At 36.0% G+C, this 18,477-nt stretch overlaps 1 protein-coding gene across 11 annotated transcripts in view; it reads right to left on the bottom strand.

Annotated features, from left to right (window-relative positions):
- Positions 1–18,477, bottom strand: part of ephb3b (eph receptor B3b) — a 46,439-nt gene that overhangs the window by 26,614 nt on the left and 1,348 nt on the right. The window lies entirely within an intron of this gene.

The following is an 18,477-nucleotide window of genomic DNA, read 5'->3' as shown; positions in this document are numbered from 1 at the left end:
ACACACACGGAAGGACGGTAATTGGTTGCTGTGAGATATACGGGGCAAAGAGATGATTCCTCCGTGGAATTCCTGAACGGACTTGCCTCCCATGACAAATGCCCTCCTTCTCCTGTGTTCTGTCCACCCTCCTTCACACACATGCACACCCACACCCCCATACCTCAACCCACTAGCACTCTGTGTCAGTCAGGCCACAATGGCTGTCATACAAGACGTTTGCGGTCTGTTTGTGTCTAATAGGGTTACACTCCTGAAGCCAAGCAAATAAGCCTTCTGCTTACCTTGCTGTCTCTGTCTTCCTTGCGCATCATTACTCTCAGAAGTCTGATGAACTGTCTTTGCCCTCTACATTTGTCACAAGGTTTTTGTCCTCAATTATTTTCTTCCTTGTCAAGCTCAGCTCTGCTTGAGTCCCAACAGTATCGGTCTCACTTTTGAATTGAAATGTGCGAGTTAACAGAGATAATTCGTAACAAACTGGACATTGCACATTACATTCTTACGTAGTATTTGTATTCTATTACAACCGCTCCTTCGATTGCCTTTTTGTGAGACTAATGAAGGAAAAGCCTAGATCCTGTAAAGCTGATGGAATGGGCCTCTTTGTCTTTGTCTCCTCCCCCATCCTTCATCTCTTTCCCCCTAAGCCCGCTGTTAGTTGCCTTCTCCGCCGTCTTCTCTCACTAACTCCCTAATTACAAAGCAAAGAGGATCTGACGAAACAGGTAGCCCCAGGGCCAGATGTCTGTAAACCAGGTGTGCCTCTCCTTGAATTTGTGAGTACAACTTGGGCATGTATCATATGCAAGGCTGGGAACTCACAATGTGTTTACTCATTAGAAGTTTTTGCTCAATACAAACAGAAGCAGACCAAAATGGGACACCTCTGATGAAACTAACAAAATGTTTCCAATTGACTCATGCCAGTTACAAGATGAAACAGGGCTCATATCAAAATGCAAAAGTCATTATAATAAGTATTAATTGTGTCTTGTAATAAATTATGTGGAAATAGGCTGGTTAACCAGTTCCACTCATAAAATGTAGTGTAACAGCAACTGATGCACACAATGGTAGACAAATTTTCTTGTTTTAAGGGTTTGCCACACCCGCCTTCATTCATTGAGCTATTGATAGAATGCCTTCAAATTCAAATTCCAGAAAGGGATCATGTGATTTATTTCTGTGTTGTCCCATTTAGGAATGTTTTGGTATTTTCCAAGTACTAATGAAACTGCGGTTACAGCCCACTTATGTGTTTGATATCTTGGAACCTTTAACTTTTTAGTTCCTGTTAAGAACACGACAAAATCATTTCAGATCTGATAAGTTTTGTTTTCCAGCCTGAACATTACCCATTTATCTTTCTGTCTTGAAGTGCCTCGTCATTGAACGTGCGTTTTGTTATCTTCATGCATGTGTTACACTCACAAGAATGTTCATTTGTGACTTAACAGTTGTCATGTGCTGATTTCATTGATATTTTTTTTTATTCTGCCTAGTAAGGCAGCCAGGCTTTACTGTAAAATGGTCTCGGTAGTAGTCATCAGACCGCTGCTGATTCATCCAAGGCTGTCTGACATTTAGTCAGGTCATTGCCTAGACTTACGATTTCTGGTAAGATACAAATCATGCTGTCACATGTCTGATGCTAATGTCATATTTAAACTGAGTTCAAACTCATTATTCACCTATTTGGATTTCTCTAGACATTAATGTCAACAAATGTTGGACAATAAATTAGATCCCATAATGTTATCCAATGTTTTGCTTCCAAGAATGAAAATTTCTACGTGCTTTGGAAAGCTGCCTAACTCATTTGAAAATGTTACCGGCAACAAGTATGTTTTTAACCACATGCAGGATTTGGCACGAGCCCAGATTTCTCAGTGGAGATGCAGTTTTTACATGAGATACAATCCGACCTCTGCCAAAATCAACCAGTTTTTATCCTTGGGGTAATTTCTACACTTGTATTTTTCATTTTCTATATTTACTTATCCGTTTTCCGCTCCAAGCTCTAGTGACACAAAGAGCTAACTGTAAATACAGTTTCACTCTGAAATTGGATTCTTAAGACCAAACACACACAGACTTGAACAGATTTCCATCAATGTGTGAGCTGCCTTGATGTCATCACCTGATTTTCTGGTGAATGACTCAGTCAGCTGCGATTGAAAAATGCAAACAAGCGAGCAGGGAGCATGTTTGCCTTCACCCTGCAGAACTGCATATGGAAATAGCAATCTTGATTGTCAAATTCCGTGGGTGTTCGCGTGCGAGAGCTTGTATTAGTCAGCGTGAGAGGGGAAGCGAGACTGGGTAATCTAGACTTTGTGTGCATATTTGTTTTTTTGTAAATCTACAGCTGGTAATTTAATTCCATTTCACCAAAGGCCCCTAGGGAGGCTGTATTACCTGCAATACGACTCACATTTGAACCCCAATATGGAGTGAGTGCAACCTCAGCAAGCTCTGATTGATTTATGAGATTGTCATAGAGATGAGAGGCAAACACACACGCACAGGCAGAGCACATCTTGGACTTCTATAAAAAGACTTGAAACAAACCAAAATAACAAGCAGGATACATTCATCCAAACTCCCAACATAATCATTACCAACATTCAACTCTTCCTATTCATAAAACATACTGTAAAGCTATCAAGATATTTTCTGCATGTCTTTTAGGAAGGAGAAAAGTCACCTGCTACAGTTGTCCTGTTACCACTGAACATTATTGATCAATAGTGGAAATTATATCTTGCATTTATTTTGCCTCGGGTTTAAAAAACAACTAAGGATTCTGCTCAACCACAACATGCAGTTTTAACATCCTGCCATACAGAACTGATAAAATATTTAAAGGCTATAACTGCAAAGAGAGGCTGCATTTCAAACCCATAACATTTATTTTTGAAGAGTGGGAGAAATGAGATGTTCCAAGGCGGAACAAAGAAGGAGAGTGATGGAATGCAGATAATAGACATGGAAGGCAAAGGTAGGTGTACAGGTAACAAAGGAGACATATGAGAAGAAAAGGAAAAAGGTGTTCAACTCTTTCCTATTCCCTAAAGCACCAGCTCTGCTTTCATTGCTACAGTGTTTTTGGCATACTGACATAGACTGGCCTTCAGAGAGTTGCAGTGTTTGTGCTCAGACATCTACAATGTGTTGTGTGTTCCCTCAAGTGTCTGTCTCTCACATGTAGCCTGACGGTGCCTGATTTTTTTTCTTTGCATTACTGTAGCCAAGGGAGCCATCATTGACGCCGCTACCAGCCTCATCCCTATGGTATTTTTTGTTTGCTCTCAGTTTATGTGGCTGTATTAGAATTTACAATCATAACACTTTATAGATCCAGCAACCCACAGTGCATTAGAAAATGGAACAAAAGAAGGAAAATGTTCTGAGGAGAGCTTAGCTGGAATTTCTGTATAAACAATTTGTCGCTTCTGTATTTGTGTAAATCCAATCACTAGAATGGATGTGAATGTAATATTGTTTGCTCCTTTGTCCAAGTCTAGCTCGCCTTAAGTATATGAAGGTTCTCGGAAACACTTTTAATAATAGGAGGTTTGGCTACTGAGATGCCTGATAAAGTAGTCATGTGCTAGTTCTCACCATACAGTTCCAAAAGCCAATTTTAGAAAAGCTGTGGGTCATCTCCCTCTTTTTCTCTCTCACCTTCTCTTTAGCACATGGACATAGAGAAATTCTGTTTATTCATTGAGCTGAATTCTAGAAAGAGCTGGAACCAAGCTATTGAACGAAAGCATCAGCTTTTTGAATGGCTTAACACGACAAGAAAAAGGCTGAGCATCATGTCTCTTTGTGTCAATAGTTTTTTCTCTTTCGACATTTTGCCTTCATGCCGTTTTTCCTAATATACCGTCAGTCATCGGACATGGTATCAGATCACTATACAATACACTCCCATAGCATCAAGTAATGATCATGTTGAATCTAATTAAAGATGTCCACTTCCTGTTACACCCGGAACAGCTGCCTGTGAGTCTGAAATAAGGGGTAAAACCCCGGTGCGGTTGGCATGTTCCACATACCAGTGGCTTCCAATGACTTTAACACAGTTTAAAAAACATTGCGGTGGTAAAAACCAAAAGTCTTTGAGGTTTGCTTATGTCTTTTTTCCTTCTGATTGTATGGATAACATTAACAAAACAGAACTAAATATACACCAATTTGTGCAAACTGGACATTAAAAAATTATGTCTTTTAACTATTCATGTGGTGATTTAGTGTGATGTTGTACGGTAATTATCATGTCCATTATCTTAATTTTACAGGTATACCCTTATGAAATGTAAGGCAAATTAAAATAGGAATAAATTGCAAAAGGGGAATTTATCAAATGATTAATTATGCTGCACCTTCTTTGCTATCACTCATATGAAGACAAAATTAAGGGGCGGGAAACAAAGTCTAAAGTAAAGTCCAGCATTTCACAGAAGCTCATTTAAAAAAATGTTTCCTTCTTACCTGCATGCCCAGTAATTAGGCAGGCAGGTCAAAAACTGCAAGTACAAAAGGATGGTCGGTGTAGTTTAAGTGTGGAATGCAACCTGGCAAGTCCAGGCTCTGAGGGTGTGTATGTCTGACAAGGAGCAACATACAAAAGCCTTTTCTAGTAAAGGCATGCAAAATCACAACCATCAAGATCATATTAAATAACCAAAGAGTGTTGCTTAAACCAGTGGACACCTCCATGTCAAATGCTTCAGATGCAATCTGGAAAAAACTCAAAACATACACCTTAACAACAGCTATTTATAGGAAACACATTCTGCGTTAGTCCTTTATTTTTGCCCCATAAATCCTTTCTTTTGTTTTCACATTGTAAAGATGCTTCTGCTTCCAAGCTTTGGGGTAAAGGAGTGTCTATGCAACAAAACCCTGCCGGCAGCATGATCCACTGTTAAAAGACGGATAAAGCCTGATTTCAGTCTGCTTGTGTTTGTTGATTACACTTAAGCATTGGTTTATGGCCCATTATGACAAAGAAGCAGGATATAAAAGGGGATCGTGTAATTATGTCAGGATTGAAGTCGCTTGCTTGCAGTATTTTGTGGCACATAAATATCCTTTGTTTAACATATGTAAACAAAAAAATAATCATCATTAATGGATAATTTGTTTTTCGATTACCATAAATGTTTGAGTAAAAAAAAAAAAATGCTGGCACATTGAGGCTCTCTCTTTCTCTCATTTCTCTTTCTACTGCAAGATCGCCACCAACTTAATTAATCCAACACTTAGATGCTATAATAACTTGACTTGTTAGACCTCTACTATATGAATGAATATCACCTCTTGGACAGTTAAAGGGAACGCTAATGAAGCGGCATAGCTGGAGAGAGTGAGAGCAAAAAGAGCAGTAATAAAAAAAGGTCACTCATATGATAGATTTTTAAATCCATTTATAGAACATTTTGCCGTTTTAATTCCTAGTGCAGGAAATGTGTGCAGTTTATGAAAAGAAAAAGGGAAATTATCTAGTTGGATGGTATTTCACACTGCAATATTGTGATCTTATTTCAGTTTTAACTGAACCAATTGATTGGCAACTATAATTTCACTATAGACGCAGGCTAGGTGTACACTTCCAACATTGAATTGAATTCTTTTAAATTTTGATTATACAAGTATAATGACATTTCAAATCTTTCACCACATGGTGCATAAATAACAGTAGACGGACCAATAAATCAATAAATAAGTAGTCCACGTGAGGTCAGCGCTTGTGAATTTATTTATTTTAATTGTGAACTGAATTTATAAGGTATTGTTTGTGCTAACACAAGAACTTAAATATAGACAATTACAAACACATTTATTGTTTTATACATGTATTCCATGGGGTGCGATGTGGGTAAACAACACACATGGCTTTAAAGAGAAGAGGGCAGATGGCCAAGATTATAAGAAGCCCATTAACGTCTCATTGTATGAGGACAATTTGAGCATGTGTAAACTTTCCTCATGTTATAGATATGTACGTGCACATTTTCTATTTCTAGGATTTTGTGCAGAAGAGTGTATGTATAGTGATAGTGACTGTCGTTGATTCACTGTTGTTCTAGACAAGTTGCCAGAGGGGACAATAAGTTCATCCTGATCCTGACTGACTTAATGTAGCAAACAATTGGAAACTAAAGTGACCCAGTTACATCATTTCATGTTGCTTGGTACATGAGAAAATGTTAATACTCAATAGTACTATTAAATTGGATGATGTGAAGGAACCTATGAAACTAATGAAGGAGAGCGCAACATGTAACATTTTGAGTTAGACCACATTATCTGGTCAGTCTTTTGGTCAGGGAGTGGTGTGGTCCCAATGCTTATTAGATATTAATGTATTTAAGCCTTGGAGAAGCCACTGGATAGATAGCCCGGGCACTCGCTCTGGGCAATTAAAAGAAATTGATGGATGGACAGACATCTAACTCTTCTGGGGTCCATATGGCAAGGGGGCTTTCAGAGGCCCGCTTCAATTACGTAAAGACCTCAGTGCAATGGCATGACACACGCAAGGCCCAGCAACAGAAGAAAAATCCATCGGTTTACACACAACTGCACACATTTAAAATGTGTATATTTTCAAACGTAGCCAGACTTTGCATACTGCACACACGCACACATCATTCATAACTGTGCCCAGAGACAAACCCATGTCTTTTTCCTCGAAAGATGGATATCTAACTAACCACATCATGAATACAGAACCCCTTGCACCATTGAACCATGCACAAGAATCCGATAAGTGTATAGCGACCCGATTAGACTCAAACCAGCCAACCGACCATAAGTTTGTCTGCCTTATGGCCCTTTACCTGGAGGTGTCCTGTTGTCCTCAAACGCCTCTTGTGGAAGCATAAATCTCAGCCAGGGAAGCTGTTTACACAGCAATGTGAAACTATGCAGGACAGCATGGAGTGAATAGGAAGTGACGTGTGTTGAAATTTCACACCTTAGCAGAAAAATTACAAGCTGTGAAACTTTAAAAATCTGTCAGTTCCTGTATCCTTAAAGGGCCTTTGGGATGAACCTCTTTGCCCTAAAAATACGCCATGTTTTTTTTTTCAAGTAGTCAGCCATCTATCTGACCATTCTTTTGGGATAAGGCAAGAACACTATGTGGGCTAGACTGCGTGCGGGCCAATGCATTATTCACCATCCAATGACGTGTTACTACAGCTGGCAACTCACAAGCAGACGGATGTCACCCATCACCCACACACTTCATCTATCTCCACACGCACACATGCACACAAGGCCAACAGGCTTTGACTGATTGATTTACAGAGCATACAATGGATGTTATTGCACATACATGTCATTTCCACACATTTTTATGTATCGTTTAAACACACATCAATATTTGCTTATAAACATAATTTTATCAGTTATACTTTTAAAAAGAGTGTCTTGTTTATTTTATACAATATTACATGCAAAACAAATTTTGAAATATGTTTAAGATTTAAATTTAAATTATTGTTAAATGTTTCAATCAAAACAAGTAGGTAATTTGAACGACCAAAAGTTATGAATTTCAGTTGATTTGATTGTGTTGCAAGTTCAAATTCTCACATAAGAGAAAATGTTTTAAAAGATAATGATTTACTTTCCTAACTTAATTAGTCACTAATATGTTTTTGTCACCTCCTGCCAGTGCTAGTCCGTAAAACACACAAAAAGTAAGTTAAAAATTAACCATCTATCTGTTTATGCCTAAACCAGGTCATTAGTGTTAGTGTTCAATGGGACAAGCCAACGAGGATGAACCAAAAATTACCTTTACTTTCTCTCAAACTGAAATAAATAAAAATAAGATTTCTCAATAATTCTTCTCAGTGAATATTCAATACATCATGGATGACAAAGACGCAGCATAATCCTGACCTCGTGGAGGTCTAGGTAAGTTCGGTGGAGTCTGCAAGGCCCCACTCCTGTTTTTGGATCAGCAGTGACCCGATTAGTCATTGGCCCTGACACTGAACCAATCAAAGTAGGGATCTTAAAAATGGCTCCCCAGGGATGCTTGTCAGTAAATCTGACTTGGGACTAGTGTTAATGGGATTCTCCTTTCACTAGACCAAGGATACAACAGATTGGACCAACTGGCCCGGGGCAGTAAAATCACCATTTAAAGACAGGAAAAAAGCATTTGAGGCAGACTGTTTTTATTCTAAATTGTATTAAAATCATTTAGGTCGTCAAGGGAACTGCAATCAAATGAGTGCATTTGAAACATTTTGATGTTGAGTTCACTTTTACAACCAAAATAGCACAACCGCTCTGCAAAACTCTGAGTTTGTGGCCTCACTGAGGCGAACTTTGGGGCTGGATGTGTGAATGGTTGTGTGTCAATGTTGAATGGTTCCAAGGGTAGAAAGGTGGAGCAGAGACCATCACCATCAAGCTCCAATGTAAACCAGTAACCAACTCAGCCTCGTCATCAGATCGATTATTTACCTTATCTGTTATTTGTACCCCACACTACTTGTCAAATGTTCAATTTGTACAGCAAACGATTGATAAGAGGTGTTAGCAATCAATTTTGTCTTGTGTCTGCAATACCCTTTTGGGAAAACAAACATTCTTTAAGATAGTATTGAGAGACATTAGGTATATGAAAATACCATTACACTACAGTCATGAATAAATATTATTTATTTATAATGGCATTGAAAGTGTTTCAACACATTTCAAAGTGTTGATCACTGTGCTATAAAAGTAATTGTTGTTTTAAATCTTGCAGCTAATTTGTGAATTTTCTTTATAGAGAATGCTATGACTGTTGGATTGGAGTGGCATTTCAATATGTTTCTAAAAGAAAACAAAAAACTGCAGAGTTGCAAATAACCAACCAGTCCAGCGAGTTACTTTTTCAGCGCTAGAGTTGCTATGGGAAAGTGTTAATATTTTACAAACACCAAGTCTGCTATCCTGTACCTCCAGGTTTACATCCATTTTTAATGACTGTGAAGTCTAACTTGAGCTGCTCTATTAATAGATTAATGAATAGGTGAGCAATCGTTTGGATTTATTTATGTTTTAAGTGTTTCCTCATGAAAGGCACTTCTTATATACATTTTCGTAACGCATGCCAGACGTTGTTTAATGCAACTTCAAGGTCACAGAGTGGTCTTTTCCACATCGTTTCTCAGATTGTATAGATTAGCTGAAAGCAACACCATTAGTAATGGTCTAATTAGGGGAAAGACCAAAAGATTCTGAAGTCCCGGTCGAAGCCTTGATTCATAAATAAGTAAATGCAAGGGCAGTGTGGCTGCCTAATTAACAACGTGTTGAAAAAAAAGTTTATGAATCTCAAGAGGGGCTGACCCAATCTGCTTGCGGGGATGGGATATCGGCAGCAATGCTGTCTATCTTCGAGGCATTGATTGATGGTAAACCAAATTGAATCGCTAATCATCACCAGCCTTTTAGTCCCCGCCACCACTGGGGATTGAGAGAGGCCAAAAGTGCCAATGGAGGTAATGCTTTTGTATCCTTTTCCTGACACCGGAGGCTTAAACTTTATAATTCCCTACAACTCTCCCTGACCACACCCCAAACTCCCCTCACTTGACCCCCACACTCTCCCTTCATCTGGCTAGGGGTTATTGGACACCTGTGGGTGTGAGTTCCCCTTTACACTTTCTTCTGTTTTTCTTCTGCCTGTTTTCACACTTTATCTTGGAGGAATTTAAAACTTTGACGCATTATACCACTCACTCTGCATCCTGCTGTGTTGAAGTGCATTCTTTTTGCATTACACCCCACTTAGTCAAAATTTTCTTTGCTCATGCTGAGAGACATCAAACATGTATTTCACCCTCACAGTCACACTTATTGACATTTTTGAATGTCTGACCGACCCATAATGGACGTTTTTGTAAACAGTGGGAAACCAGAGTAAGAAAACCTGCACATGCTAAGATGCTAGAAAAAAATTTAATAGGAGTTTTGCAGATTGCACTTGGATTCAATGTTTCATGATAGGCTTCTCAGCCAATAAAATGGGAAATGATAACCATTATCTTATCAGGGTAAGCCTCTCTATACACTAAACAGCACCTGTTCAATAGTGTTTTATATTAAACAGACAAATGATAACAGGGAAAGTACAATAATACTACACTTATGTTATTTGTGAGAAAATGACTGAGATGTGTGTGCAAATCAACACATAATAAGAAGACCTTTAAGCTTGGTGAAAATCTGGGAGAAATAGAAGAAATATATAATTCATGGAATGGAAAGGTAAAGCAAATTAAAGTTTTATTCTTGATATGCTATTAATATTCTGAATGCTGCACATCAACCAAAGGACAACACCGCCTCCCAATTTAACATAATCCCACATTAAAGAAAACCATGTTTTTCACCTTTGTTTAACACAGCTTTGATATTTGGAAAATTGAGTATTTGCATATTGAATAGAACCTACAATAATGCTAGACACGCAATCACACCTCAAATGAGATTCATGTTTGCACTCTCCCTTCTAACCACTTGTTCAACTTGAATTATTTACCTCCCAAATTCTGCCACATTTTAATAGTATCACAGTTCATGTTTTCAAACTGTCATACATACAAAGACTAATTTTCCTAAATTCTATCAAAATCAGAAAATTTCCCTCTGGGGTTGATGCAAGAATTCATTCCAGGAAAAGGATATAAGGAAGAGACGGTCAGTTAATGAGTGAAAAATATATAATTCTACAGTGGTGCATCTCTGCAATGGTAAAATTGTGGAGATCTTTCATTAATTCATCTTTCTATAGTAAATATGTACATCTAATTGAAAGCTGTTTGGTAATGCTTTTGTCCAAAATTACACTCTATTTGGATTACTGTATTTTTTTTTTATAGAACTACCAAACAAATTGGGTTTTCTATGTTATTCAAAATATTTTTAGATGAGCTCTAAGGGTCTATTTAACATCAAATTATTGTCACTTTCAAAAATTTTGAACAACGGGCAGTCAATGTTAAAAAAAAAAGTTATTTAAGCGTAATGCAAAAAAAAAATGAAATGAAAAACCATGAATGAATGTATTTTGTAAAAAGAAGGTTCACTCCAAAAACTGTTATTTTCCTTCCACTTTTTCTTTTAGCCCATTGAGTTGAAAGTGTGAACATACTACTCTTCTTAAGCTAAAAATGCAAGGTCAGACATCATGAAAAAAAAACTCTAGGTGGAGGCAAGTTGACTTCTTGATCTTTTTTTTTCTTCAATCTTTTCACTCTTCAATTTCAAACACGCGCACACTCACACATCCGTAGCAACCCAACATCTCAAATGCCATAATTCAGGAGGAGTACAGCAGATAAGAAACTCTGAGTCTTTGAACTGTCTGCATATTTCAAGCTCCTTCCTCACTCTCAATCTCGGCACTCCCCTGCTGCTCTGTTGAGACTGTGAGGAATAGACTGATCGATGGAGTCTGACAGCAATGAAACGAATGGTAGCAGCTGATTGATTCATTAGTGGTAGAATGAGTGGAGGTAGATGCAGACTGTGACCCCAAGAGCAAGCGAATCTGAATTTGGAGAGTAGTTGCTGTGTGTGCAGTGAGTGGAGGTAATGTGCACATGTGGATGGCCTTCCTATTAGGCAACTGTCACTTCTTGCTTTGTGAAAATGTGTGTGTTAGAGGGAAATGAGAGGTTATAAGGGATTTTGGTGGGGTGTGAGAGGAGAAAAGGAAGCTGTCTGTGGCTTGACTTGGCGCAGAGGCAGGGGTCAGACTGTATTGTGCAGCGCTTTTATCTGGTCTACTGCAATTAGGCTTCACAGCACTCATTGTCCAAGCCTTGTTAAAATCTGTGCTAACAACCTCCATGTCACAAGCATGGATATAGAATAGTTGAAGTATGCTTTATTAACACGATGTGAGTAATTAAGAATTCCGACTCAGGATATATGCGGTTGATGTCTTTACAAACAATAAAAATTAAATGACAAACGCAAATGACAATTTTAAAAATGCAGTAATTTATTTTTGTATTTATTCAGTATATATATATATATATATATATATATATATATATATATATATATATATATATATATATATATATATATATATATATATATATATATATATATATATATATATATATATATATGTATATGTATATGTATATGTATATGTATATGTATATATATATATATATATATATATATATATATATATATATATATATATATATATATATATATATATATATGTATATATGTATATATGTATATATGTATATATGTATATATATATATATATATATATATATATATATATATATATATATATATATATATATATATATATATATATATATATATATATATATATATATATATATATATATATATATATATATATATATATATATATATATATATATATATATATATATATATATATATATATATATATATATATATATATATATATATATATATATATATATATATATATATATATATATATATATATATATATATATATATATATATATATATATATATATATATATATATATATATATATATATATATATATATATATATATATATATATATATATATATATATATATATATATATATATATATATATATATATATATATATATATATATATATATATATATATATATATATATATATATATATATATATATATATACACACACACACACACACACATACATATGCAACACTGATATATCATTTAGACATGAACATGTATTAAAAAATCCCGAGTATGTTTCTATCCAAACAACTCAAACAACACCTTCTGTTTCACAATTGGCCAGTTATTTTACCAAAAGGACCGGTGTCAGGGCTGTTGGAGTCATTAAACACCCAAAGGGAAACCAGTCGGCACCTCTACATTTGCTTGACTGCCCACTAAGTGTGCGTGATTTAACTGGCTATTTAGGCTATTTGGTCTTTTTATTGTCCCCTTAGTATTGCACTCCCTTAAACATTAAAGTCACTGTGTCTGGGAGACTCGAGAATACCTTAAAGTAAGGTTAAATAAATGCTGCCGCAGCTGGCCGTGTCGGCGGGAGACATCTCCATGGGACCATGGGGATTATGTAAATATCATGACAAAAGGTCACAAGTGAATGGTGCTGCTTCAACTGAAATGTGTGAGAGTGAGCATTAAAGATGTGTTAGAAAACAAGTTGCGCTGCTCAAAATGCAAACTATATAAAACTATATTTGTCCTCCAACATGAAGGTTATCTGAATATGTAATATAAGTTAAGCCCTCCATTAGTTTGTGAACTTTTTTTCGAATAGAAGTGATGCATGGTTTTCACAGCAAGCATGAGAAGTGAAATAAAAGCAATGGCAACCAGTGAGGTACAATAACTACATAGATGGTTATTTTTTTGGGGTTATCTGGGTTAATGATGTGTATTTTTACAGCAATTATATTTAAAAAAATAACAGAATGTAGAATCTTTCATTGTATTTTATTGAATTGAATAGCTCCTCTAGAAAGGGTCCGAACATGAACCCCTCGTAAAAACAGCTGAAGTGTCACAAGACAAGGATATTAAGTAAGGGGGAAGCACAGCGTGTACTAAACTTTGTCTAAATGAGATTTTTTTTTGACACGTACAGCAGGGAAACATTTTTTCATTCATACTTGACCACATCGAAAACAAAAACTCCACTGACTGTTAATATCTTGTTCTGCTATAGTGACTCAAGATGGCAGCAGTGGTAGGCATGCCCAGACAAATTTGCCCTCCGTAGCTTGGGCGTTTAAAGACATGCCATCCCACAAGGCTCCTGGGTACCATTCGGTGCCAGCATGATAGCCCAAAGCAGGCATGCAAGCACACATGTACAGACATACAGGCTGCCATGGAAAATAATTATCATAATAAATTATTTTTGTGAATGGCCTCAAAAAAGACATTGCTTGAACTGCAGACTGTGTGTGGTTTGCTATTATGAATCACAAGCTCGACATTAGATACAACAGCCATGCGAATAAAGTGATGTATTTTTAACCGCAAAGAGAGAGAAAAAGTAAGTCGAAAAAGAAAGTTCAATGCCGTTTAGGGAGGACTACAGTACATATGACAATTATTCTAACATCTGTGGAGTTTGATGTGCACTCGACTATTTCTGTAATTAAGTTGCAACAATAATAGTTTGTTTCAACTTTACCGGTTTTATTACACTGAAATATACCAGCATAGCATATTTAATTGCCAACCCATATTGCAACTACTCTATAAATGTACCACCTTTGTTATATTATGTTTGACCCATGAGGGGATAAGCCCAAATTACACCACCGACATCAAGAAAATGTGTACTTGTAAGTTTCCTACATCTAGTTACTTGATTTTAGCTATTTCCTAACTATTTACAGTCTATTTTCGTGTTCTTCCCCTGCAACATCAGTTCAAAACCAGTCCGTGTCTTCTCTACATCCCACTCAGTGTGATATATGACCCTCAACTTACCTGTGACACTCTTTTGATAATCAGAATAAATATTACGTTTGATAAGATGAGTCACTGGCATCTACATTTAAAAAAAATCTACGAATATATATAATATTTATATGGGGTGATGACAGTCCACACAATAGTTTATTTATATAATGAATCAAGTTTGATTACCAAACAATATAATATTGCTACAACTTTTGTATGCTACCGATCGTGTTGTATTTGTGGTAAAGGTGATAAACTAATTTAGTAAGCAAATGTTCATTGAGCATCAAAATAGTGTGCTCTGTCTGTATTCTAGCGCAGTGTGTGAACAAAACCAGCTGGTTAAAGACGGCCGTTGCCTGCCTACTTGTAAAAATCTAACTCTCGAAAATATTGTCCAGCTCTGTACACGTGGACATTACCAGATAGCATTAAACAGGTCAACTGTGTTGATTCATGGTTCAATTCCACGCAAATCACCATACTATGCAAAACCCATTGCTCCTGGCTTTTCCCGTTCCTTTTTTCTGGGTGTCTAATGCCCGTCCGAATCTAAATCACTATACATAAGTTCAATGGAGTTCAAGTCAGAAAAATGAACAACACGTAGAAGGTCCGCACTCCCACGGCTGAGTTTTCTATTTCTCCAATATCCTGGTCAGTACTTAAGAGAATCGTAGATACAAATATAATTAAACAAGAGAAAAATAACAACTGAAATGGCAATGAAAATGACTAAAAATCCTCATCCAATGCAGGTAAAAGTCAAAATGTCGTCTTTATTAAATTGGGATTTTGATTCAGGAAAGACATTGAGAAATGTAAAAATTAATAATAAATAAAACATTGTGAAATTCTGATTAACAGTAATTCATACCATTTAACGTCAGTTTTAAACAAATTCTTTTTTGGTAAATGTACAGATTCTAGTTCGAATTACAAGGACTTTTTTGCTAACAAACCAACAGCAATGCAAACAATCACCGTTAGATAGCCACCAGAACAAATGTTACCATTATTGTGACAGCCCTATAAATAAATAAATATAGCATTTATTATTCTTCCAATTCTTCTTATTATTATTGCTATTAGTAGAACCTTGATGAAGAAAAGTATTTTACATACATTTTATTGTTGTTGAGTGAATGTCGGGTGGTAACTAATATTTTCCTTTTTGAAGAGCTACTGAACAAAGAGGCCAAAGTGTGCCTCCAATTGATTAGGGGCAAGTGATAAATAGCCTTATGAATTGGTAATTGCTCCTTGGAAGAGCACTGCAAGAAAGTCTCCTTGCTGCCTCACATCTAATTCTGTCTTTTTAAAGGGCTGTACAGCATCGATCCACTCAATCGATACGGAGCACATCAATTGACACTTTGGAGAAGCTTCCATGTGACAATTACACCCGTGCCAACACTTTGATGCTCTTAGAGATGGGTGGACAGATGGATAGTTGGATAAGTATTTTTTTCAAATTTTATTTAATTATTTATTTATTGCCGATAAAATGTATTTTCTAATTTCGTAGTCGGCCTTTCATTGTCATGTTAAATACGAGACAGTGTTACATATCATACGGCTGTCATTTGACTTTTAATTTCATAATTACATATTTATCATTAAATGCCTGATGTCAAATCCAATCCATGATATAATCACCCATCATAATTTTGATAGTTTTTACTTAATTCAAATGCTCGGAAATATGATTTAGCACCATTGCTCACTCTTGGCACAAACTGAGATAATTGTAATAACATAAAAATGATGACACTGACAAGGACCCCCGCTGTCATGCACACAAACGCGCAGTATAAATCACTGGCCAAGTGTAAACGGGCCCAGGAAGGCTCCCGTGGAGGTGTGATCTCACCCACGTAAACACTTAACCGTGAGTATCCAAGCTCCTCATTTGTGCATAATCACCCAATTTTGCGCCCCAAATAGCACTTCGATTCCACATAGGACAACTGAACCCCCGTTTGTTTTGTTTATTTGAATGGGAAATGCATTTTAGCAAATATGATTAATAGCCACCTCTTTAGTTGAAGGCTGCTTGGAAGAAGCGACATCGCATCCCACTAGGACCATTATAATTAAATAAATGCACATGTAATAAACATGAACATGAATACCACTGCTACTGTAAATTAGAGGGGTTTAAAACGTTGGATGTCTTTTTCACCCGCAAACTCAAGATTATGTGGATATAAGAGAGACACTTATAGTCATCTGGATTCACTTTTCACTGGTTTAAAGTTTATTTACTTATGTAGTTGTTATATGTTGCATATATATATATATATATATATATATATATATATATATATATATATATATATATATATATATATATATATATATATATATATATATATATATATATATATATATAGTGTTTACAATTTTGATTTAAAGACATCAAATCTAAACAATTTAACACTTAAATATTAAATATACTCAATATTTTGACACCCTATTGAAATCGCAACTGAAAGTATCTCATTATAATTGTTCTCCTAAATATATCCAAAAATATAAAATGCATGAAACATAGCTGGTTTGACATATCCCTAATTTGACTGAATCTCTAAATATACCGACTTTTACCCTTCGCATAAAATATCAAACCCACTCCTCGTTTAAAAACAGGGGTAACTAAAAATTAGCCACCCCGAATTAGGCCAAACCTTAGAGTGGATGTAAATTATTTTTTAGCTGCATGTGTGCCGGGAAGACCACAAGACAATGTGAAATTTAAAACCTTAAATGGAAGTTACTCTACGAAAGAACGAGAGATAGAAAGAGAGCGAGCGAGAAAGAAAGAGAGAGAGATGAATCCATTAATTATTCCCCGGGCTGCATGACCTCGGGACCCGGGGAGTCTTGCAGTGGGGCCGACTGAACTTCCCCCGCAAGGCCTGTCCCTTTTTTTTTTTTTTTTTCTTTAACAACGACCAACCAGAGTCGGAGTGTTCACTATAAATCACTAGCTGTATTAAAAGCTTCTTGGTAAACCCTAGGCCGGGTCGGCGGGATACAATTTATGACATCACTTTTGTGACAAAATATATTGTTTAGTGAAATCCATCCGTTTGCAAAGCAGAAACATAACCCACTCTTTGCTGTTGTCAGGGAAAAAAATCCTATTGGAGATCATTTCAGCCTCATTCTGTCTACATCTGGAGCTAACTTGAACACAGCAAGCCCCGATTTATCCATTGAAACCATGTGTTCTACGGTTTGAAGGCAACGGGGTCCAACTGGTGTCCGCTGACCTTTATTGGATCACCCAAAGAAGGTCGATTGAAAATAAATGAGTCATTTGGAAATATAGGAGATTTAAAACTCATTTGTTGTCTCAAATGACGCTTATATTTGAAAACATCGGAAATAACTCTTGTTTTTGGTGTGTTCAATTTAATTTATAGCTTAACGCATAGTTCGACAGCACAGCGTTCTTATCACAAAGAACAAGTCTTATCAGATAAGAGTGGTATTATTTCACTTTCATAACCTATATGCAAATTGTGGTGGTACTTTTTTCCCACTTTTCACACCACATGACAAAAATCTCATTGCCAGCAGAAATAAATGAAAAGATTTCCAATCATTTACAATTCTGAATAGCAAATAAATAAACTTTAAATACTTGTATGTGCATTTTACATATTTTTGTTTATTTTTTTAATTTTAAATGTTTGTAAAATGAATGAATGAATAAAGTAAGATGACAATTGTACACACAAACATAAACATGAAGACACAAGCGCACTCGCTGGTGGTCCAATTAATGCCCCACTTTCAACAATACCACGAGGCACTAAATTCATGCTTTAGGGCTCTATTTTTTCTCATTTTATTCTTATTTGCATAATTTTTGAGCACAGTTAAAAACTATTATATTTCAGGTAACTTTTCACAAAAATAAAAGTCATAAAACTTATTCTATAACCAGTTTTTTTTCTT

This window comes from Stigmatopora nigra, chromosome 5 (genome assembly GCF_051989575.1).
Source record: "Stigmatopora nigra isolate UIUO_SnigA chromosome 5, RoL_Snig_1.1, whole genome shotgun sequence".
Lineage (NCBI taxonomy): Eukaryota > Metazoa > Chordata > Actinopteri > Syngnathiformes > Syngnathidae > Stigmatopora > Stigmatopora nigra.
The sequence above is the reverse complement of the archived record's forward strand: the minus strand, read 5'-3'. Positions and strand labels throughout refer to the sequence as shown.